Source organism: Peromyscus californicus, unplaced genomic scaffold (assembly GCF_007827085.1).
Source record: "Peromyscus californicus insignis strain IS unplaced genomic scaffold, ASM782708v3 Scaffold_8__1_contigs__length_139910024, whole genome shotgun sequence".
NCBI lineage: Eukaryota > Metazoa > Chordata > Mammalia > Rodentia > Cricetidae > Peromyscus > Peromyscus californicus.
In genome coordinates, this window is record NW_026294606.1 from 87,881,090 (window position 1) to 87,903,182 (window position 22,093).

General features: G+C 53.1%; 1 long non-coding RNA gene across 1 annotated transcript in view; it reads left to right on the forward strand.

Annotated features, from left to right (window-relative positions):
• The first annotated feature begins 389 nt into the window (after positions 1 to 389).
• Positions 390 to 22,093, forward strand: part of LOC128103493 (uncharacterized) — a 30,629-nt gene continuing 8,925 nt past the window's right edge. The window contains exon 1 of the long non-coding RNA XR_008215702.1: positions 390 to 902. This is a non-coding gene — a long non-coding RNA (uncharacterized LOC128103493). The remainder of the gene's footprint in view (positions 903 to 22,093) is intronic.

Genomic DNA, 22,093 nt, shown 5'->3' on the forward strand with positions numbered 1-22,093 from the left:
TCTTCTGGTCACCCAAGACTTAGGTCACCTGAAGGTTCACCCAAAACACCCAGAAATCTCTGTCCTGTGGCTACTAGATTCTTGGCCAGTGAGCAGACCACATCAGAGTTCTCAGCGTATGTTCCAGAATTGGTCTCAAAAATCAATACCCTTCCAGGAATGGGCACCAGGGGTTGGATGTGGTCACTGTAGCACAGGCCAGTTGGGGGTATCCAGCTGTATTGGACAATAATGAGGGAGGTGGGTAGCGAGGCAGGGTTCAGGATGGCTGAGGCCAGAGCATGCTTGGAAGGACCAAGCCAGTTAAAAGGTGTACCCAATCAGGAGGCTCCAAAATGTGACATGGATTTGCGTTTCCTTTTGATTCCTTCCTGGTGGTTTACGTAAGAGGCAGCGTACTGGGGCCAGGAAGGGACGGAACCATGGGGCTGGGTTTACACCAGCTCTGCGAAGCCCCTCCGCTCTGCCCCCGCCTGCGAGGGGCTTTCTTGGCTAGGTCTGTTCCTGACAGAAGGGATGCGTGTTGTCGGGGGTGGGGGGCTTGGCATGTGTGTGTGTGTGTGAGAGAGAGAGTATGTGTGTGTGTTTAAAATACAGAAAAAAAGAAGCATGGCTTTCCTCAGCTGCAGAGGCGGGCCGGGCTCTGTCCGTGCCAACTCCCTCAGAGCGGGCACCATGGGGACACAGGAGGCACAGGAAGACTGCAGAGGTGAGGGATGGGTATGGAGAAAGATGGACGCTTGCCATCTCGAGTGCCGGCGGCTGCATGAGGCCAAACCCCATGAACAAAACCCACAGCAGATCGCTGGCAGCCCATGTTAGGAGGCAGAAGACAGTTGGCAGCGCTGCCGCAGAGGACGGCCTGGGAGCAGGTGGATGTAGGCAAGGCCAGCATGGAACAGGTAAGGACAGAGTGGGACTCGCTAAAGTGTAGGTTCCTGGCATCTGTGTTGGGGTGCAGGTGGGGGCTGAGTCTGACCTGGGTGCGGGTCCCTTGGCATGGCAGCTTTCAGAGAGGGCCAGATCTGAGGGAATCTGGCTGCCTCCTATCCAGATCACCTCCATGTAACCTCTGGGCCCTTTAATATGTCTTGGTGCCCGCTGCTTCCCCACGTGTACTTGACTGGTGCTCTAAAGATGTGGGGTGGGTTGGCCTGGGTGGGCCATCTGGAACTGTGAATACAGCAGCCGCGCCTCATGGTGGTCTCAAGGCTGCATCATCTCCACCAATGTCCGTATTCGCAGGGATGGTCCTCTCCACCCTGGTTACGCAAGGCCCCCTGACCGTGAAGGGCTAGATCTGTTTCCTTTGGCAGCTGGGTCAGGATGAGCTGGGGTTATGCTGGAAGGTCCCGGAGCATCCAGAGAAATGCGCCCCACTCTCTCAGTCTTTCCAGAGTCCTCATCCTTGCCCACAGCCAGGCTTGGCACCTCGGTGCCTGTGTGCAGATCGATGGGACTGAAGCCAAATGTGCTGTCAAAGGGATCCGGGTGCCAGTGCCAAGGAGCCAGCTGCTGAGGGCACGGGTGGGGTGGGCTCCAGAGGGGAGGGGCATGTGGCTAAGCTTTCCTAGCGGCTCCAAGGACAAAACCCACTCCTTCCTTAGTGGTCACAGGCTGGTCAGAGAGGGTAGGGCTGAGGATGGGAATATTCCATCTGGTATGGCATGGGAGGTCCCAGGTGGCCAACGAGGGTCAGGCAGGGATATGGGTGCTGCCCTTGTGCCCAGGTACCTTTCCTTAAGTGAGATTCCAGGCAAACATGGAAATGAGCCTCCCTCCTTGCCCCTCTTCCCGTCTTTTCCTTCCACAACAGAGGCTGGTATGGGCTCTGGGACTCGTGCCTCAGGCTGAAGGGATAGCAAGAGGGACAGCTGGGCCGCATTGGTACTTGGGCCACTCTCTTCCAGTGTCATGCTCTAGGAAGTCACTCTAATCTCAGAAAGGTGTCATTCAAGGAGGCCTGGGCACTCAGGTAAGCAGAGACATTAGCTTTGGTGCAGGCTCTGTGGTGCCCAGCTTCCTCCATCAGGCTGGCATAGGCTTTGGGACTGTGGAGAGTGTAGTCTAGAGCCCAGCTGAGCAGAGGAGCCGCCGCAGAAGGATCAGGGAGGGGCCTGAAGGTCAAGAGACTGAGAAGCGTGGTTCAGAGACTGGAAGACACCAGGTTCATTGTCTGGGGCAGGCCATGGGGAAAAGGGAGAGATTCCAGGGGAGGCTCAGAGCCCAGCAAAGGCTGAGCTGTAGATGTCCTACAGGCAACCCAGTCGGAAAAGGCTACCAGACATCAGCACTGCTTAGCCAATCAGAGCTCTCTCCTTACAACCTGGGGGAGGCACTGTCACAGTGGGCTACAGTCTTTAGACAGACAATGGCTAAAGTCTTGTGAGGAGAGAGTTCCCTTTGAAAATCCTGGGAGGAGCCAGTTCTTGGTACGGCTCTGCACAGGGCTGGGGATGAGTAGGCATGCGCCCACTGGGCATTTGGCAAAAAGAGGTGAGAAGATAGACCTGCTGTGGTCACTGCTACGTACAGGGCCAAAGGGGTTGGTTCTCAGCTAGAAGGAAACAAGGTGACCAGCTCAAGGGAAGGGCTCAAAGGGGGGATCCCAGTCAGGCTTCCTGCTCCGAAGCACAGACTCAGCATCATCCACCCCCTCAGAGCCTGGGGTTCTCAGAAGCAAACTTTGGGACATTAGTGCTGGCCCAGTCTGACCTAGATCTGGGCTTAGTTGATGACAAGGACCTGTCTATAGTCACCAGGCCTGTTTGGATGGCCAGGGTCTGGGTGGACCCTCTGGCTACCTGGCTCTTCAGACCAGGTCGGTACGGTAGAATGGGTGGGAGCCAGAAAGAGCTGGAAACGGCTGTGTGGACTCAGTTCACTGTGCACACTTTGCCCTGGGGAGTCTGGGTTCACGCAGCTGGGCAAGTTGCCATTGGTCTGATGTTCCCCTGGCAAGGGAACATGCTGGCCTGGTTCAGAGTCTCAGGAGTCTTCAGGTGGTCCTAGCTGTCCACTGTGACCCTGTGGCCCTTAGCACAGCCTCAGTCCACAACACAAACATACTTGTCAGGGGAGAGACCCTACATACGCACTGGACCTTCCACTAGCTTCAGGCCAGTGGAAGTGGTATACCTGTCTGTCTGTCACCTCTGCCTATGGAGAGTATTAGCTTGTCTCCAGTATGGAACTCCCTGGAGGCCCTCCCATTCAGAGCTGCTGTGTTCTGACCTGGAGGGTAGGTATAGGGTGGTTGATTACCCCATACTGGGCAGGTCTTTGCTGATGTCGATAGAGGTAAAACAGCAGAACTGGGGGCCCTCTGGATGGGGAAGAGCTATTTACCCACCTGCCCTTTTGTCCTGGGCTCTACAGTGCCCGAGGATCAGGAGGCAAGCAGGGAGGTTGGCATCCCACCTGCCTCCCAGCTCCTTCCTCCCCCTCTGCCTCCCGAATTTCACAGTGCCTGCTTTCTGCGCTGGCCCAGCTCCCTGGAGACTCCACCAGATGTTCCTGGGCTGCGCGTTGCTCCCTAATGAAAGATTCATGCAGTCGCTCTGCCTCTTGACACAAAAACCTTCTGCAGCTTCCCCACGACCAGGAGCTTGGCAGCTAGCTCCCCCAATGTTGAGTGTGAGCCGGCACCTACCAAGAACATTCCATGGGCTCTGGACCAGATCCACCCCTTGTCCAGAGAAGAGTCAGGGTCACCTGTGGCTTTATCCTTCTCCCTGCCCCAGGACCTCTCTGACTCCATTCTGGACTCCCAGGGCCAAGGGTCAGCAGCTAAGCATATCAATATGGTCTTGGCTTTGAAGGGCGGAAGAGCTCATTCTGCATGGGACAAGCTACTCCATGGGGGACAGACACCCCCCCAAGAGCATCCCACTCTATCCAGCAAGTCCAGGGATAGTGAACTGCCCATGTCCTCCATTGTCCCACACTAGCATGTCAAGCCTATGGCCCACCCATATTCCTCTTGCTGGGCCTGACTGACCAGTCTGATTCCTGACATCCATCCCCTGGCTCCTCTGAGAGAAAATCTCCAGCTACAGGCTCTGTAGCTGGAGGCTGAGCTTGCTAATGTGGAGCAAAGGACCCGGCTGTGCCTTCTGTGTGTCACGCTCCCCTGCAGCCCTCAGAAGCCCTCAGGAAAGCCTAGCTACTACATTCAACAGAGAATTGGCCTACCAGGTCTGGAAATATGGTGGACAGAAAACAGCTCATGGCCACTCCCAGCCATGTCTACAGGAGGCCATAGACTGGGTATGGTTACTTCTTAAGGCTCACATGCAAACTATTGGCACAGGTGGGCAAGGCACCCATACCAGCCTTAGACTGGGGCAGGTTCCTGTGACCAGTTTGTGGCCCTCCTTTCAAAGTCAGTGGCCAGAGCAGGTGGCACAGTCTCTCGTCCCTCAGCCTTTGGGTTGTGCTGCTCTGTCAGGACCTGGACCTGATTCCCTCCTAACTGCACAGTCTCATCTTGCAGGGTCGGCCACATAGGAACTCTGCCTAGTGGAACTCTCGGGTGTCATTCCTCTGGTGGATTGGATTCTTAGTCTATCCCAAGTCCTGGGTACATCCAAAGAGCTCTGAGTCTGGCCTGCCTGGACCTCATGCCCCATTCACTCCTCCCACTGGCCTTGGTCTCCACATTCCTGGGCCCGACACTGGTACCTTTGCTAGGCTAATATATATATATGACACCTGAATGCCACCCACTTACTCCAACCTCACTAACAGCACAAGACAGTTCACCAGGTACAGGGCTCCTGCGTCTGCGGAGCATCCTTTTCACAGGACTGTTCTCACCTGAGTGTGACTGTTGCTCTGCTGTCAGGAAGATTCTCAAGTGAGACAGAAGGTCCCGGAACCCCTTTACCAAACATCATGCTTAGGGTCTGAACCCCTTTACCACGCATTATGTTTAAGGTCCCATACAAAGTCAAGGTTCTGCCGGCCCTTGCTCCTGGACTATTAAATGAGGGTGGGGGCAGTGTGCCAATGCTTCACTCACTCATCACAGAGGTGGATGACTTGCTGAGTGTCTGTGAGCAGAGCCACGTCAGGGCTTCCATGGCCCCGGGTCCCAGCCTCATCACTAGTTCTCTCTGCTTATGTCCCTTGATGCCCTGCTCATAGGATGCTCTGATCATGGTTCTGGGTGGGAAGAGATAGGTGGGATTGAGAGAGAGAGGTCCCAGGGAAGAGTTCGGTGCTGAGAGCATGGCTGAGGGTCACTAGCCCTGGGTCAAGTGTGTGTAATATGATCCCGGTCACAAGGTCACAAACTCAGAGCACTTGGCTCACTGCCTGCCCAAATCTCACCCTCCAGAATGGCAGCTGGTGATGACCAGGCACATTCTGCCACTGACAGTGACTTCTTAGGGTTTAGACAACCCGATCCTTTCACCTCTTCCTTGGGGCCATCCTCATGTAGGGCCAGGAGATCCTTGGGGCTGCAGGAGTTTCCAGTTCAACCCCTTTCACAAGGCCCCAAGGGGCTTCTGTGCCATAGTAAAGAGGACCTGGAGCCCCTGAGAGCATGATTCCTGGCTTTCAGGGTGTGGCTCTTGGCCCCGTGGTCCTTCTCCTGATGAGCTGTGAGGTTGTCTGCCTGTCCTGTGGTGTGCAGGTACAATGGAGTGCTGCCCTGAGACCCTCAGGACACTGCTGAACTTGAGGGCCTGCAATGTGTGTCAGAAGAGAAGTAAAGAGCCCGGGGGGGGGGGGCATTTTACAAAGACTTCCACACCATCCCAGTGGGACTGCCAAATCCCTGGTCAGCAGAGAGGCAAAGCGAAACCTAAATCTTTACCAAGGGGTGACAAATGTCACGAGTCACCACTGGGGGGCTGTGAGACCCTGGAGCTCCTGTTCATGATTGACAGACACAATAGGTTGAATGAAAACTCCTATCTTCCTCCCATCGGCCTGGGACCAAGGAGCCCTTTGCTCTACTCAGGCTCAGGGGCTGCCCCCATGGGAGTAGCCCAGCAGGCTCACTGAGGCACCAGGGCCATCCACTTCCATTTGGCCTTGGGTCAAATCTTTGTCTCTGTCAGTTGCCTGACTTAGATGACTGCCTCTGACCACAGCAAAGTAGAAACTCAGCAGGCTGTGGACCACAGAGCTAGGAGCTGTACTGGTGGACCTCCTGGTTCAGTGTCTCCACAGTTAAGGAAGGAAATAGCTCAGAGAGGTCACAGTGCTTCCCTGAGGCCATAAAGCTGCCTGGGGCCAGAGCCAGGATTGAAGAGGCCAGGACCCTTACCTGGAGCCCTGGCCTCCTTTTGGGGACCAGCCACCAGGAACTGGAGCAGCAACCTCTCTCCCCCAGGAACTCCTCAAAGGGACTCCCAGCCCTTCCAAGTTCACTGAATCCAGGACTAATGCCCTTCCCCCACACAGGCAGTAGGTTTGGAAAGAATAGGCTGGAGTCAGGAAGGGTCTGGGCCATGTCTTCCCTCCCTTCCCTGGCCCCCGCTGCCTCTCCCCATGCTGCCAGCGAGGTAATAAGCTATGCGTGTCGTGTAGAAATGAAACATGTTCTGCAGAACAAATGGTGTTAATTTGCAGCAAGCTCCACAGCCCAGCATTACAGAGCGCCTGGAGGGCGGCTGCAGCAGCTGCGCCAGAATTAACAGCCTCGTGCAGCGAATTAGTAGAGCCATGCATCACCATCAGAGGGACAAAGCCCCCTGAACCCCAAGACCCCCACAGCTCTGTGCTCCAGGGAGGGAGCTGGTTCCTGGTGGTGAGAAAGGAAGTTGTGGGTCTCTTCCCTTCTGGAGGTTCTAACCCACAGGAGTCAGGGGCTCCACCTAGGCCACCTATAGCTGGCCTTCCAGAACTGGGGTCACTGCATGGCCAGCTGTTGTCAAAATACACCTGGGGCCTGTCCTAGTTGGGAGCCTGAGCTCTCGATGCCCACTGTAGAGGACTCACAGGATAGCACCTCCTCCTGTCCTTGCCTGTAGATTGTGCTCCAGGCCTTTCTCTCACCCCTCCCCGCCAGAGGCCTAATTAATCTGCCTGTCTATTTACTTCTACTTATTGCTCGAATATCGGGCTGCTTGGAGCTGCCGGTCTGTATTGATCGCTCTGAGATGCACCATCTCCCTGGCGATTCGTCTTCCTCTGCGGCCCGCCATCCATCCCGCTGACGAGTGTCTGCCCTGGGTGTTAGGAGAAAGCTGCAAATTGCACGTTACATCTTAATGGGCGATTCCAGTAACTTCATTGCATCTGATGAATATTTAACATCACCCATCCATCCCCATGTCGCTACCCAAAGGGGGGGGGGGCGTTGGGGGAGTCCGGGACTTCCACTTGCTGTCTTTTGCCTTGTACCTTCTGAATCTGGAAATCTTGGCTCTTCTCCCTGGACAGGTGGGAAGATGGCAGGTCAGGGAGGGAGAAGGGCATGTTCATTTGTCTGTGCTGTGCAGAGCTCAGGGTACTGTCTCTTGTTTTCCAGCACTGGTCTTGCTTCAGCTATAGGTCCCTGCCTCCCTTCTCCTCTGTGAATTAGAGGCTCATTCTGGAATGCATGTCTTCTCTTGGGGACTCAAAGTATGATTCTGCTTTTGAGACCCGTGCTGAACACTGGAGGCTTCCCATGAACACTTGTAGAGTGATGGACTAATGGGTAAATGAGCCAACAAGAACCTGAACTCAGAATCATAGAACTTCAGGCAAGTGTCTAGAAAGTGTCTACCACTCCGGTAGTATAATAGGGAAACTGAGGGCTGCCGAGGGGAGAGTATTTGCTCAGCCACAGCCCTGGGTCTGAGGCTGTGGCTTGTGGCAGTCCACTACTAGCCACGCTGGCCTCCTCAGAGCCTAGTCCCACACAGCTCTTAGGTAGGGGCATTGAGGGGAGGCCTATATTTCTCTCCACTCAAGGTCTTGGGATAGCTTGCAGGTCCTGAGGTCACAGTCTTCCTGCTGGAAAGGGTACCTGTGCCAGGTTGTATCCATAAGACTGCAGCTGGGTCTCACTCACTCCCCAACCCAGCTGCTTCCGGCCCTCCACACACACTGACAGAGGTAAAGGCATCTGTAATTGCAAAAAATCATTCTTAGTTATCTTGATAACTAAGAATACACACTGTTTCACGTCCCACAGGCTGTGAGTTTGGCATACCGCCGCCTCCGCTGCCTCCATGGTTAGGACACATACCGCTTTGTCCCTCATCCCTAAACTGGAAGGCAAGGTACTGACTGATGAGAAGCCACAAAGTTTTGAGCCTTTAACTTGGGATGCTGGTGTCGGGGAGATCTGGATCAAGCTCAGCCTCGGCCTTCAGCTATGCCAATTTCTTTATCTGCAGACAGAGACTTACACTTACTGTTATTCAGTGTGCATGTGTCAGGATTCAATGTAAGAACATAATTTGTGCTTCTGGTACGAAGTCCGTGTTGTGAAGATAATGGTGGTGATAATGGTGATGGTGTTGAGAGTAATGACGGTAGTGATAATGAAGATGGTGATGACGGTGTTGGTGATGATGGTGCTAGTGATGGTGGTGATAACGATAGTAACTGGCGGTGATGGTGGCGTGGTAGCGATGATGGTGATGGTAACGGCAACGATGGTGGTGGTGCTGGCATGGTAGTGACGGTGATGACTGACCGTCGTAGTGGCCATTATGGTTGTGACAGGCTTGCAGTGTGAGTGGATTTGGATTGCTGAACCCTTCTGGGACCTCCCACACTGTTTGGCTCACACTTCAGAAAGGAGCTTCTTCTTCTGCAGCTACACAACTTCTAGTGTGTCCAGCAGATCAGGGGCGGCCTCATTAATCCTCCCACCAGCCTCCTGACTGGCAGACCTCAAGCATGTTGAGGTACAGGCCTGAGGCCATGGCTGCTGCTGAGATTGCAGGACAACACTGTTTTGTACGAATTTAGAGAGGAAGGGAAAGGTCACACTCAGACTCTTGGAACAGCAAACATCTAGGCTCCACGTGACTCAAAGGACTGTGGTGAAACCCGACAAGAAAAGCAGCCGGGAAGCACCAGGGGGAGACCACGCCCTGGTCTCACCTGGTCAGTCTTGTGGAGATCAGCAGTCAGTTCATTGAGATGGAGCCCAAGGAGAGGCTGTGCCAAGACAGGGCTCCGTGTTCAGAAAACCAAGGCAGGAAGGGACAGCTAGCCTCTGTACAGCAGAAATTGGGAGGTTGTGACTGACAGGCAAGGAGGGTAGGCTTCATCAGTAGATTAAGTAATAAAGGGTTCCAGGTCTGGACCCACCTTCTGCTTTCAGAATGGTCAGCTCCTGAGCCCAGCTCTCCTACCCTTCCTATCCATTGCTGGCACCAGGTAATCTCTATTTTGTTTCTGTTACTCAGACTCCCATTTTTCTGAGAAGATCCACTTCAGATACACCTACAGTGGCAACACAACACATCTGGGTGGTGGATGCTATGACTGAGCATGTTGGAGTGACCTTCTGGCTCTAGCTGAAAGGGCTTAAGAGATACTTCACCCTTCCCTCTACACTTCTGGGCTCTGCCGACAGTGCTCACACAGCATCCCTGCTGTGGTGCTGGCTGTGGGTACCAGCAGTGTGGAAGGCCTGGGAGGGTTAGGTGGGGGAGGATCTTGTTTGTCAGGGCAGGAATAAAGGTGCTTAGCTGGTGGGGAATTGGAAAGTAGATGGCTATTCATGGTCTCTCCTCTCCCCCTAGAGCAACAGCGCAGAGCCACCCCTGGCCTCTGAACCCACCACCAGACCAGGGGTGGTTGGCGGTCACTGCCTGGTTACATCTGCTGTGCACGCGAGAGCACTTCCAGATGTCCCAGAAGGACCCGCTCGAATGTCAATTCCATTTTCTTACAATCATTTTCCGCATCCTCTTAGCGCCGCAAGAACGCAGCCTGCTCGTTTGAATGCATAATTAGCCCAAGCATTCTACCTCGCTAATTTCAAGGCAGGGGACGCCAGTGGAGGGGGCTTAGGAATTTGCATATTAATTTAGCCGAGGGAGAGAAAAATTGTTTACCACTTTCTCGCAGTTGCTCACAGAGGACTTAACTCTTTGTACTCTCCATCTGGAGCCTCCGGGAGGGAGTGCATGGGGGTGCAGCTAACCCTCCCCCAAAGACCCTGCCTACCCAACTCAGCCCACCTAGGAGCTACTGGACCACTCTGGGGTGCCCCTGAACACACTATTGGGTTCAGCTAGCTGTCCCTGACTTTACGGGGCCACGTTTCTAGCCCCTTCCATGTTAGACAGTGTGGGGACTCACAGATGACCCCAAGCACTCCTCCTTGGCTGATCTTTAGGAGCCAGGCGTGAGTCCTTTTGCCACTTCACTGCCTCTATATATTTGTCTGCTCGTTTGCTCCACAATTGTTCACCGTGTCCCACATCTGGGGTCAATATAGTGCTGGGCATATAAGAAGTGGCAGGTTAGCCATGGCTGCCCTGCCTTCCTCACAGGCTAATTACTGGCTGCGGTGGCCAATGATAAGAGAGACGCTGCAAATAGCTCCCAGCATTCCCTGGAGTAAGCATCCCCTGGAGAGTCCAGTACCTGCAGGAAGTACCGTTTGCCTTGGCTCTTGCAGAATGCGATGCTTCTCCAGTTGATGGAGCTGGTGTGAGGAAGGAGGCAAAGGGACACCGAGACACAGGGGAATGGGTCCCCACCATATTTAGGGGCTTGTGATGTGTCAGGCCAGGGCTGAACGGTGGACTCAAGTGTGTGTCCTAAAAACAGCCAGACCTCCCTGAGCCGGCACGTTGCCTGGTGGAGTGAGTTGCAGTGATTGCAGGCGACTCTGGTTCTCATCAGGACTGTGTTTCCACAGTGCAGAAATGACAGTGTTTGCTGTGCATGATGACTTCCCGGAGGACTAAGCTGTGGCAGCTCTAAGTACTGGAAAAGAGTTTCATGTGGCTTGGTTCTTCATAACAGAGGAGCTTTGCTGGAGGCAGGTTTAGGCCCATCAGGAAGGGCCAGGCAGAGGGCTGTTAGGGTCCCGAGTACCCATGGCAGGCAGAAGGCTAAGGTCTGAGAACAGAAATCAAGACGCTGGGAATCTGGAGTTCTGGGGAGCCATAGTTGAAGTCTTTTGGCCAAATGGAATGGATGAACACCAAGATGTCCTCCAGCTGAGGCCCTCTCTAGACAAACATGGACCATGCAAGTTCCCACAGAGCCCACATGGCCTTGGCATTGATGGCCACTTCAAGCAAGGAGCCAAGTCCTCTTTGCAATATCAGTGGCCTAGAGACCCAGAGGCAAGCTGCTCACCATCTGTGGCTTTCCTGGGATTTTTCTCACTGCCCTCAGTCTGCACATTTGCAAAGTGGCCCGGGGTGAACCCAGAGAGCCTTGTACTGAGCCTGACTCTTGGCACATGCCCAGTGAGACCAGCGCCCAGAAGTACTGATCCCACGGTCAGTAGACAGGACTGATGACTACAAAAACCCTATCATTCAACTGCAGAGTCAGGGTCTTGGTGACCAGACTGGAGGCCTAGCAATGAGAGGGGCATGGCTGAGGTCCGAGAAACAAGGGTGATAAGAACACTCTGGAACAGGACTGGGCCAGCTATCTCAGAAGCCTATTGTGGGCAGGACGGAACAGAGGCAGTAGATCCGAAGCGTAAAATGAGACCTAGAACCGGGAAACTGCTGGCCGTGAGGGAGCCACACACTGACGGGACCCTGCAGGAGCAGGTGCTGAAGACACAATTGGTCCCCATATAAGGAATCAGAGCCCCTGACCCAGCTGGACTTCTGGACTCACAGACTTAGAGGGCTAGAGGCAGGGCTGAGCCTTTTTGTGGTTTAGCCAACCAAGCTCAACTAAGATGTGCGCCTGTGACACCAGAAGAGGCACCCAGAGTTCAGTATCTCATCCCAAGCCCCACAACCATCAGCAGAACACTCTTCTGGTCCCTCAGGGGAACCATCAGGTGTATGTTTAAAGGGGGAGGTTTTATAGGATGAGGATTTGATAGTGCTGGAAGACCTTAGGGACACATCCCAAAGCTCAGAGGGCACAGAGACAAACGCCTACTACCTAGGGAGGAAGGTACAACAGGGAACAGGTGTGAGGCTAGTTCCATCTGGGAGGTCACAATTGCTATTCTGTTTGATAGACAGAAGGGATGGACACACCTCCCCCAATCCTGAATCCACCTTGCCTGTACCCAGGGCCACATCTCTTCTCCCCTGACTCCCTGGGGCCTCCTGAAGAGGAAAAGGCAAGGCCCGTGAACTAAAGTGTGAGACTTTCTTTGAGAGTGGAGAGCGGAGGCCCAAGGATCCCAGGTGTGCAGCCAATACAGGTTCCTGGGTCAGTGTAGATCCAGAGTCCAGACTCCCTTCATGGGCCTCTCTAACAAAGTGCTCACCCGCCTAGGGTCTCAGAGCTCCAGGGGAGACAAAAGAGCTTCCATACTTCACAGCTAGCCAAGTCCAGCTGAGAGAAACTTGGTCCTGGCTACCCTCTCTGGCTTCCTTCCCGCTGTGGGCTCCCTCCCTCCTGAAGATCCCCTTCCTTGGCTTCCTTTCCTTCTGTGTCTCCTTCTTTCTCTGAACCTCCACTCTCCAGGGTTTATAGTGGCCCAAGCCCTTCTTTCTCCTGCTCCAGCAGGTATTCATCGGAGGCTTATGAGATGAATGGCTGATGGGTAGGAAGTTGGTCTTTGGGTAGGGGACATGGCTGTGGCTAGGAGAGGGTCACATTCATGTGAACTCTAAAGGCCAGGGCAAGAAGTCTGTAGCCAGGCTGCCCTTATTGCATAGGAGGGCAGGCACTGCCCTGTAGCAGGGCGGGAGCCCTGGGGAAGCAGGAACAGCTTGCTCAGGCCCCCTGCCGCTCCTGCTCATCCAAGTGAGGCAGGCTGGCTTCCTTTGTGTGGATGTGTGGGCGTTGTGGGCTGGGTCTGGAGGTAATTTGTCTGCCTCCTGCAGCTGGCTGTCATCTCACATCTGTGAAGCAGCTTCATTTCACTGTCATTAAAAATCCCAGGTCTGACAGGTAGCAAAAATCCAACGTGAAAACAACATCCCAGGGACCAGCCTTGGCTCCAGTGGGAGTCTTGCTCCTGACCAGTCTACTCCCTCAGGGAGGCCAGATGGGAGTTGGCCTTCTGCTCTGTCCTGGAGAGGGCTGGCTGGGTTGAACAGGTGTTTGCTGCTGCCCAAGACAGAAGAAGCAGAGAGTGAAGGGGCAGAGGGGAAGCTGTGGGAAGACAGAGACACATCCCAGCCACTTGCTACCTGGGTGGTGCCACACAGCCATCTGGAGGGGCCAAGTACTGCCCACCCATAGATAAAGCAAGGAGGTCCCAGAGATCCAGGCACACACACCCAGGCTCTACTACCTTGGTTTCAGCCTCTGCTGGAACCTCCTGGGAGGGGACCCTGCCAGGGGTCAGGCTGGCTGTTCCTGATAGGTCCTTTTTCTGCTTACTTGACACCTCTGTTTTTCTGGGTAATAGCAAGAGCCCCATTGAGAAAGTCTGACAGGGTCAAGAGAAGTCCCAGTACGTCCCCCTCTCTTTCCTGATGTCCCTGAGCCCTTCAGTACAGGGTCTGGACTCCAGGAGCTGAGCCAGACTCCAGCCTAGCCCCACCTCTTGAAGCCTCTCCAGGAAGGGGAGCAGCGGCTGCCTTCTCTGAACCTCCAGGGCTTCAGCTCGAAAGCGTCATGAGTGTATGGGATGCATCCGGTCCTGACACAATACTGCACTTTAACCTCAAGAAGGAGAGCAGCCTGCAGGGAGACCACCACTCACAGCTCTGCCGTGGGCTGCTGGAAAGCACTTGGATCCTGGGGAAATGGTAGTTGATTCAATCCCTCCTCTTACAGGAGACCAAGCCCACAGGAGATACCAGGCCCCACCATAGATCTGACACCTTACCTATCCACCAGGAGGCAGGCTCAGAGTAGCCTGCACAATGGTACTGAGCCTGTCCTGGGTCACTGTAGACCTGTATGCACTTGTCCCCACCAGAACCCAGGGCTTGGTTTTGAGGCCTCATCAATTAAGTCTGTGAGCAGGACCTGGATTGGGTGGAGCCTGCAGTCTTACCCCAGGTCCAGTGCACAGGTAGTGTTACTGTCTAGAGATGTCCTAGGACTCTAAGCATTGCTGATTCCTCCTGCTGGGGAGTCGGGAAGCCCTCCCGAGGCCTGGAGCCCCTCCTGGAGCCGAGAAGCCCAGCACAGGGAGGGTTAAGCGCTGATGATAGCTTTGTCTCTGCATCAGTGTACATAATGTGCTGTGCATTTGCATACTGCAGTGTGCGCTCAATTAAAATGAACTTTTAATTTCTTCTAAGTAAATTACTTCTTGCCGGTACGTGATGTGCACAAATGTCAGAATAATGGGAGAGCCTTAATGAGCTGGGGAGTGGATCTGGTGGGGGCTGCCTGGAACAACCCTTGAAACACACATGTCTACATGCCACACCGACATGGGGCACACACTGTCCCTCAGGCAGACCACAGGCCAACCTGTGACTGCTGGTTGTATCTTTTCTATCCTCACCATACACACCCTGGCTGGGTCATTATTAGTGTAGGGCTTACACCGTCTCCCACTCAGCAGTGGTCTTCTCCCTGTGTGCTTCAGATGCTTACACACCCACATATAGAGGGTTCCCCTGAGGAACATGTGGATTCACCCAGCCTCTCTTTCCCCTTCTACTCCTTATTTTAGCTGGAAACGATGATATAGGTTTAAAGGGCTTGAGGCAATCGGAACTGAAGGCAACCGGAAGTCAGCAGCGAGCAGGCTCCCTCCACCCTCGTGGGACCAGTGCCTGAGGGCAGATCTGATGCACGCAGAAGGGCAGGTGATACTGCATCTGGTCAGAGGGGGAGTGGAAAATCGGACCAAGACACACAGCAAGTGCAGGGTGAAGACTGTCACCCCAAGGCCTGACCTCACCCATTTGATTTCAAGTGTCTATCAGAGACTATAAGGAGCATCATCAGTCTTCAACACAGCTGGCATGGATGGGCTGAGGGAGAGCCCAGCAGAGCTCCCAGGCCCAGGCCTCCGGCCCAAGGCATTAGCCTCACTCAGTACTTGTTTCAGTACCTTGGAGAGGTCCAGAAACAGGCGGGGCAGTGGACCTCCCCCCATCTCGGTCCTGTTAACCAGGCCCTGCCCTTTTCCACAGAGACAGCAGACCAGAACACCGTTGTGGTACCACAAATCTAGGATCAGCACTGGCTCCAACACTCACAGGTCTCACGGCCCTGATCATAATCACTTGGGACCTCTTAGCCTCTTGTATGTGGGCCTGAGGGTGCCCCAGGCCACATTTAAATCTCTGCTCTAGGAGCCAGCGAGATGGCTTGGAGGGTAAAAGATGCTTGGCGCTAAGTCTGACAACCTGAGTTTGATGCCTGGGATCCACATGTTAGAAGAGAACTGACGCATACAAGTTGTCCTCTCATCTCCGTGTGTGCACAGTAGCGTGTACATGCCCACATGTGCACATACACACACACACACACACACACACACACACAGAGAGAGAGAGAGAGAGAGAGAGAGAGAGAGAGAGAGAGAGAGAGAGAGCAAGAATAAATAAGATATGTAACCCTCCATTCCAAGTTATGCTGGAGCTACTCCTAAGTGTCTCTGGGACCCTAGATCACCTGCAGAACTTAAATTGGTCTCACTGGGTCTGAGGCCACTGCCTGACATCTGGCAGCACCACCAGTGCAGCGGAGGTGACAGTGCCCGCCACTACTCTCCTTAGGTGTGCAACTGCTATGAGCCAGACTTCTGACAGCCACAGCTGGGCCTCTCAAATCTATCTCCCCAAGCCCCTTGGGTCTAGACTTGTCAACAACTGTGCCAGGAGGGCCTGATCTACAGACTGTGGCCTTTGTGGAGGAAGGTGGCGCCAGCCGCACAAACCTTGATGATAAGGCATCGCTGAACAGTGTGGCTGCGTGCATCCTGCTCCGCAGAGAGAAGTCAGGGAGGGTTTCCTGGAGGAGGGAGGCAGCAAATTGATTATGAAGGGCACACCAGGATGGGTGACCCTGAGGGGACACAGGGTAAGGAGCACAGGCTTGACTGGGCTGGAGGAGCATGTCTAGCTTGAGCCTGCATCTGGGGTACTAGAAGATGCAGTTACCATGGAGAGAGTGGGGGTCAGGGGAGCATCAGTGAGAGGTGCAGGCCCCATAGCCCACATGGCTGAAGAGACAACCATGTGGGGGTAGGAGAGGAGCAGATGGGAAATGATGGATGTGTTGGACACACAGAGTGAGGGAAGGGATTTAGGAGAAGACTCGCCATGGAACAGGAGGGGTGGGGACTGTGACTCGGGTCCAGCCCCAGGATGACACACTGAGGTTTGAAAGATAAAGCTGAGCATGCATAAGTGAGTTGATACTGTCCCAGTCAAGGAAGGTGACCCTGTGTGGAGGCCAGTGTAGAGCAGAAACCTTCAGAGAATCCTCCTGTGACTAGCCCAGGGTGACAGATGGGGAGGCCAGTGACAGTCTTCACTGGAAAGGTATAATAATTAAGCACCAGCAGGTCACATGGTCACTGAAACAGAAGAAAGGAGCCAGTTCCAGCCTGGCAGGGTTGCCTGTGTGTGGTCTCTATGAAGTAGTGAATGGTGCCTCTGCATGTTCACCTGCCCAGCGACCCCTGCAGGCTCACTGGAGGTCCCCATAGCTGTGCTGGGCAGGAGGCTGGCTACATGGAATGTCCCTCTCTGCTGTACCCACCTCAGATGGCACTCACCCTCTAGGACCTCTGACCAGCCAAGTTATCCATGTTGGCCCTCCCCGCAAGGACTTACCAACCCCCTTACCCCACCTTTGCCACAAGGCCCTGCCTGTTCCCCAGCCACCAGACCCCAGAATGCTCTCTCCATTCTGATCTGCCCATGTGATAGCTGGAGGCCCAGTCAAAGACAGGCCCAGCACACAGTAAGGAATAGGTTGGTGAGGCCCCAGCTCCAGCTTTATGTGCATTTGAGCTATAATAACTGTCACACTCCAGCTCTTGTGATACCCAAGGACCCATCCAGCTCCACTAGCCACGCTCTTCCCACCAAGTGGGGGAGGGGATGCATCTTCAGCAATCCCAGTGGCTAAACTGACAGGATTAACCACTCTCGGATCCCTTCCTTCCTATTTTTCATACCCATCTTTCCCCTGAAGAGGCCTGACAGCCGCCACTCCCCTGGAATTTGGGATCTGCATATTCAGGTGTGTACACATAGGTATGTGTGCTCACGTATGCGTGTGGGCATGTCAGGTATGTGTGCATGCCCGTGTGCACGCATGAGGTGACTAGAGCTCAGCTTTCCCCCCATTGGTGAAATTTACATTGAACCACAAATTAATTTCATAATTTTTTCCTCTCTAATTATGCCAACATCTGTTGCAAGGCAAGCTGTGCGTGTGCATTTTAATGTCCCTCCCCTGCCCGCCTGCTCACAGCATCGCTGTCTGTCTCCGACTGAACTTTTCAATAATTATCGCCAAGAGAAGATCTCGACTTCCATTTCTCTTGCTGCTCGAGAGGGGGAGAGAGATGATGGGGGAGGGAAAGAGAGAGCAGGGTGAGGGGGGCAGAGGGGAAGGGAAGGGAAGGAAGGGCCAAAGGGAGTCACGGCACATGGGTGGGTGGTGGGGACCTCTGTATTCCTTCAGGAAGACAGTGTGGCTGTGAGGAGAGCATAGGGGCAAGACAGGGGGAGAGCGGCTGGGAGCCACGTGTGTCATGGTCAGAGACATAGCTGCTTTCTCAAGGCCGGGAGGTAGAGGTGTAGCCCTTGGTCTCCTGGGAGCACTCCACACTCACAGAGTCGGTGAGGAATCATGGGTTTGCACCATCCAGCTTGGGAACCCTGGTACCTCCTCTGTGTGGGGTCCTGCATGGGTCCCTGAGACAGCCTCTGGTCCTGACAGGAGGCCGAGTCTGGCACTTGTATGTGGTACCCACACTTAAAAAGAAGGTGCTTCTGGGTGTGCTGAGAAAGAGTATTGGCACCCTTTGCCAACCTTCCCACCAGCAGCCACCTGCTGGCCCAAGGAAGAGGGTGACCCCAGAAGCATCGGAGACAAGGGATGCTCCAGAAACAATCCTCCATCCTACCCTTTAACTGAGTGTATCCATTCAGTGCCTGAATGTGTGAGAGTGTGTATGTGAGCATGTTGTATGTGTAAACTTGAGGGCTATGCACATGTATATGCATTTGTGCTCAGGCACACATGTAAGCATGAGTTATTTGTGTGTTTATGCACACATGTGTATCTTCATAGACCTGCATTTACTAACTTCTGCTCAGCCCTGCCCAGCAAATGGACCCTAGAGAGATTGCATGCATCAGGGCCCTTGTTTGCTGTCAAGTCTGAAATCTGGCTCTATATCTTGTGTGCATCTTGGGAAGCTAGGCAGGCACTGGCCCTCTCCCATGAGTTTCAGTCTCCTCAGCATTTAACAAGAGTCAAACATCCAGCATCCACAGAGAGGTCACTTGCATGCAGCAGCTGTTCCCTGTAACAAGTGAAGGCATGTGATCTCAGCTCTGGTCCTTCTGTGGAGATGGAGACTAGCACTTCAGAAGTGGGTTTGCATGCCCTGAACCTGTTACTTCCTCTCTTCTCATTACTGAAAGAGTCCCCCATTGGTCCCCTTGCTGCTCAGGTCCTCCTTTCTGCAGCCCATCCACCAACAGTGGCCACAGTGAAACTTACGAGCATAATGCTTAACTTGAAGCTGCCTGTCACTCTTCACTGACCTCTGGGTCACATCCACCATCCTGTGACAGCACTCTGGGGCTGATCCCTCATCCTCAGTACTTGTGAAGTGCACCTGAGCTCCACTCTCTGCAGTCCCCCAGCCCTTTCACATGCCTTCCTTCCCAGCCCTCCTCCTGGTGACTCATGGCCTTGCTTGGTGTCTCCAAGGAGGGCTTCCAAGCTTGCTCCAGGTGGGCTGAGGCTGCCCAAGCTCATGCCACACAGGCTTCCTGGTAGACATCACTTGCCTGTTTCTCTGCTCCCCCTACCTTTATTCCAGGCTCATAGCTTTTCCAGGGCAGAGCATTTCATCTCAACCCCAGAGCCTGAACCATGGTTGACGTTAAAGGACATTCTGTTAAATACTGAACAAATCCCAAAGCAGAAACACATTTTCCAGCTCCCCTGGATCTATTTCTGGGATTGTGGCATCCAAAGACCCTCATCTTTGCATTCTAGACATCCACTCTGCCCAGCAGAAAGCAAGCAGGGGTGAGGAAGAGCGGCCCCCACCCAAACCCATGTCTGTAGACACTGTGTGATGACATCAACAAGGTAACCACTAAGCTCCCCAAAAGGCCTGCACACTTTCCTCAGGTGAAGTGCTAGCCTGTGGAGCATCAGCAGGCTCAGAGTGAGACTCATCCCCCTGCAGAGACCCCCAAATGTACCCAATGACGTCGCATCTGAATGGCCTCTGGGGGGATGGAAAAGGCTCTAGTGGGACCAGGGTACTGAAGGAATCCCATCACAGATGGAAGGACGGGAAGTTAGGGAAGGAGGTGGATGGTGAGACTGCTTCTGGCCATGATTAGAATAACAGACGTTGGAATTATATGCCTGCCAAAGACAGCTGCTTAGCTGCACAAACCCTGCGCATGGTGGTTTAGATGTAGAATGTCTTCTGGAAGGCTCTTATGTGGGATGCTTGGTTCCCAGCTGTGGATCCAATCCTTGAGAGGTGACTGGATCCTGAGAGTTCTGACTTCCTCAGTGAATAGATTCACTGAGAGATTCATACTAAGATGGCACTACTGGGGGCGGGGACTGGTGGGAGATGGCGCTCACTGGGGGCATCCCTTAGCGGGTATCTTGTCCTGGGCTCTTCCTTTCTATTCTCTCCCCTTTCTTTCCCTTCCGTTCCTCCCCTCCCTCCTCCTCCCCTCCCTTTCTTCCCCTCCCCATCTTCCGGCTGCTGTGAGGTGAGAAGTCTCTATCACACTCTACTGCTGTATGATACTCTACCTCCCTCAGGCCCAAAGCAGTGGGGCCGGTTGACCTCGTACTGAAGCTGGTGAAACTGTGAGCCAATGTGACTCTGCCCATTTTAAGCTGTCAGGTCTGACACAGCAGTGAAATTGTGACCAACTGAATGGAACAAGCATTTTCAGGTGCTGCACAGACAGCTACAAACCACCCCCAGCTTTCTGCCTGGAGAAGGTTCTCAGGCCTCTGCTGAGTGAGGTGGAGACCAGTACAGCGCACTAGTCTTAGCAGATAGAGGAAGCAGGGGTTGGTGTTCAAGGGTACTGAGGTGTCTGCAATTAGTGGAGTATAGAGAGAAGGAAGCTATGCAAATAAGAGGCCAGAGCTGTACACAGGAGTTCCCTGGAACCACACATGACAAGAGCAGAAATGCAGAGGCCCCACGAGAACTGTCACCAGAGGGTGGAGAGGTGATGTGGCACCAGCGACAGTGTTCGGGTTGGGCAGACGGAGTGCTAATACTGGCTGGTGACCCTGGAAAGGCAAGTCTCGAGAGCAGGGTGATGAGGGCCCTAGCACAGAAGTACCAGGTAGCCCCCTTTGTTAACAGGTTCAAAACAGCTTTGCTGGGTAAAGCTTCATGGCTGGAACAAATATTATCCTCTTTATAGAAAAGATCTCAGAGGACAAACCCAGAGAGGGGTGACCCAGATGTTGAAATCAGAAGAGAGAGATTTGAGTGAAAGACAGGTGAGCAGCCGTTTGGACCACAGAAAAATGATGAGTAGACACAAATATGGATCCCTTTTTAAAAATACAAGTTTAAGCACAATTTTAAAAACTCAACAGGGCTATAGACATGCTTCAGCCCTTGTTTAATAGTCATGAAGCCCTGGATTTGATCCCCAGCACTATATAAACCAGGCACAATGGCTGCTTGCACCTATAATCCAAGAACTCACGAGGTGTTTACAGGAGGATCAGATGTTCAAGGTCATCCTCAGCTACTGACTGAATTAGAGGCCATCCTGGGATACATGAGACCCTGACTTAAAAATAGAGCAACAAAAATCCTACCACCTGTGGTAGAATTTCAAGCAGTATCACATGTATGTGATCAGGACCTGGAAGGAGAGGACAGAGATTCAGATCAGATGAAAAATATCAATCCACAAATCAATAAAGGTCATATGGCATAAAACTGAAAAGCGGGCACATTGTGGACAAACTACTAACACCAAAGCTAAAGAGACCACCCCAGAAGCAGGCAGAGAAAAACAGGTGTGTCACAGACAGGGGCACATGGTAAGGAATACTGATGACTTCTAATCAGAAGCCATGCAAGCCAGAGGCAGCAGGAGAGTGTTTTTAAAATGTTGAAACAAACCTATAAACAAAGAAAACTGAAACATCCTTCAAGAATTAAGGTGAAATAAAACATTTTCAGGTAAACAAAATCTGAGGAAGTCCATCATAGCAGACATGTGTGTAGGCACCGTGGAGAAGTCCTTCAAGACAGAGAGGAAATGGTCAGGAGAGCCTCAGACCAATCCAGAAAGGAAGCCAAGAGAATGAGGTAACACAAAGTCTCTTTGGATGATGACAAGATAGAAATAATGGTGTCTGGTGGGGAGCATGGTATGTACAGAAGGAGTGTGTGATTTGAACACAGGACAGGAGGGAAGAGGTACCACAACATCATCCTTCCATAGCATCAGATCAATTCAGTGTAGCTGTGATAGGAGTCCAAAGCAAAGACATCATAATCCTCAGAGCAGCTGCCAAAAATAAGGGAAGCTCGGAGGTGTATCTCCTAAGTAAAATCAATAGCCAAATGATTCAAAAGTAGGCAAGAAGGAAAATAGGAAACAAAAAAACCAAGTTTCTATAAAAGACAAATAGCAAGATAGTTTAAATTCAATCATGTTAATAATTAAATTAAATATAAATGGGTTAATATTTGGTTAAAAAGCAAAGACTGAAGGGCTGGGGAGAGTTGGTTAGATCCCCAGCACCACAAAAAAGGAAAGGAAACAAAAGGAGGGCCAGTGAGATGGTCAGTGGGAAAGGCGCTCGCCCCCAAGCCTCACAACCTGAGTTCGATCCCCCAAACTCACAT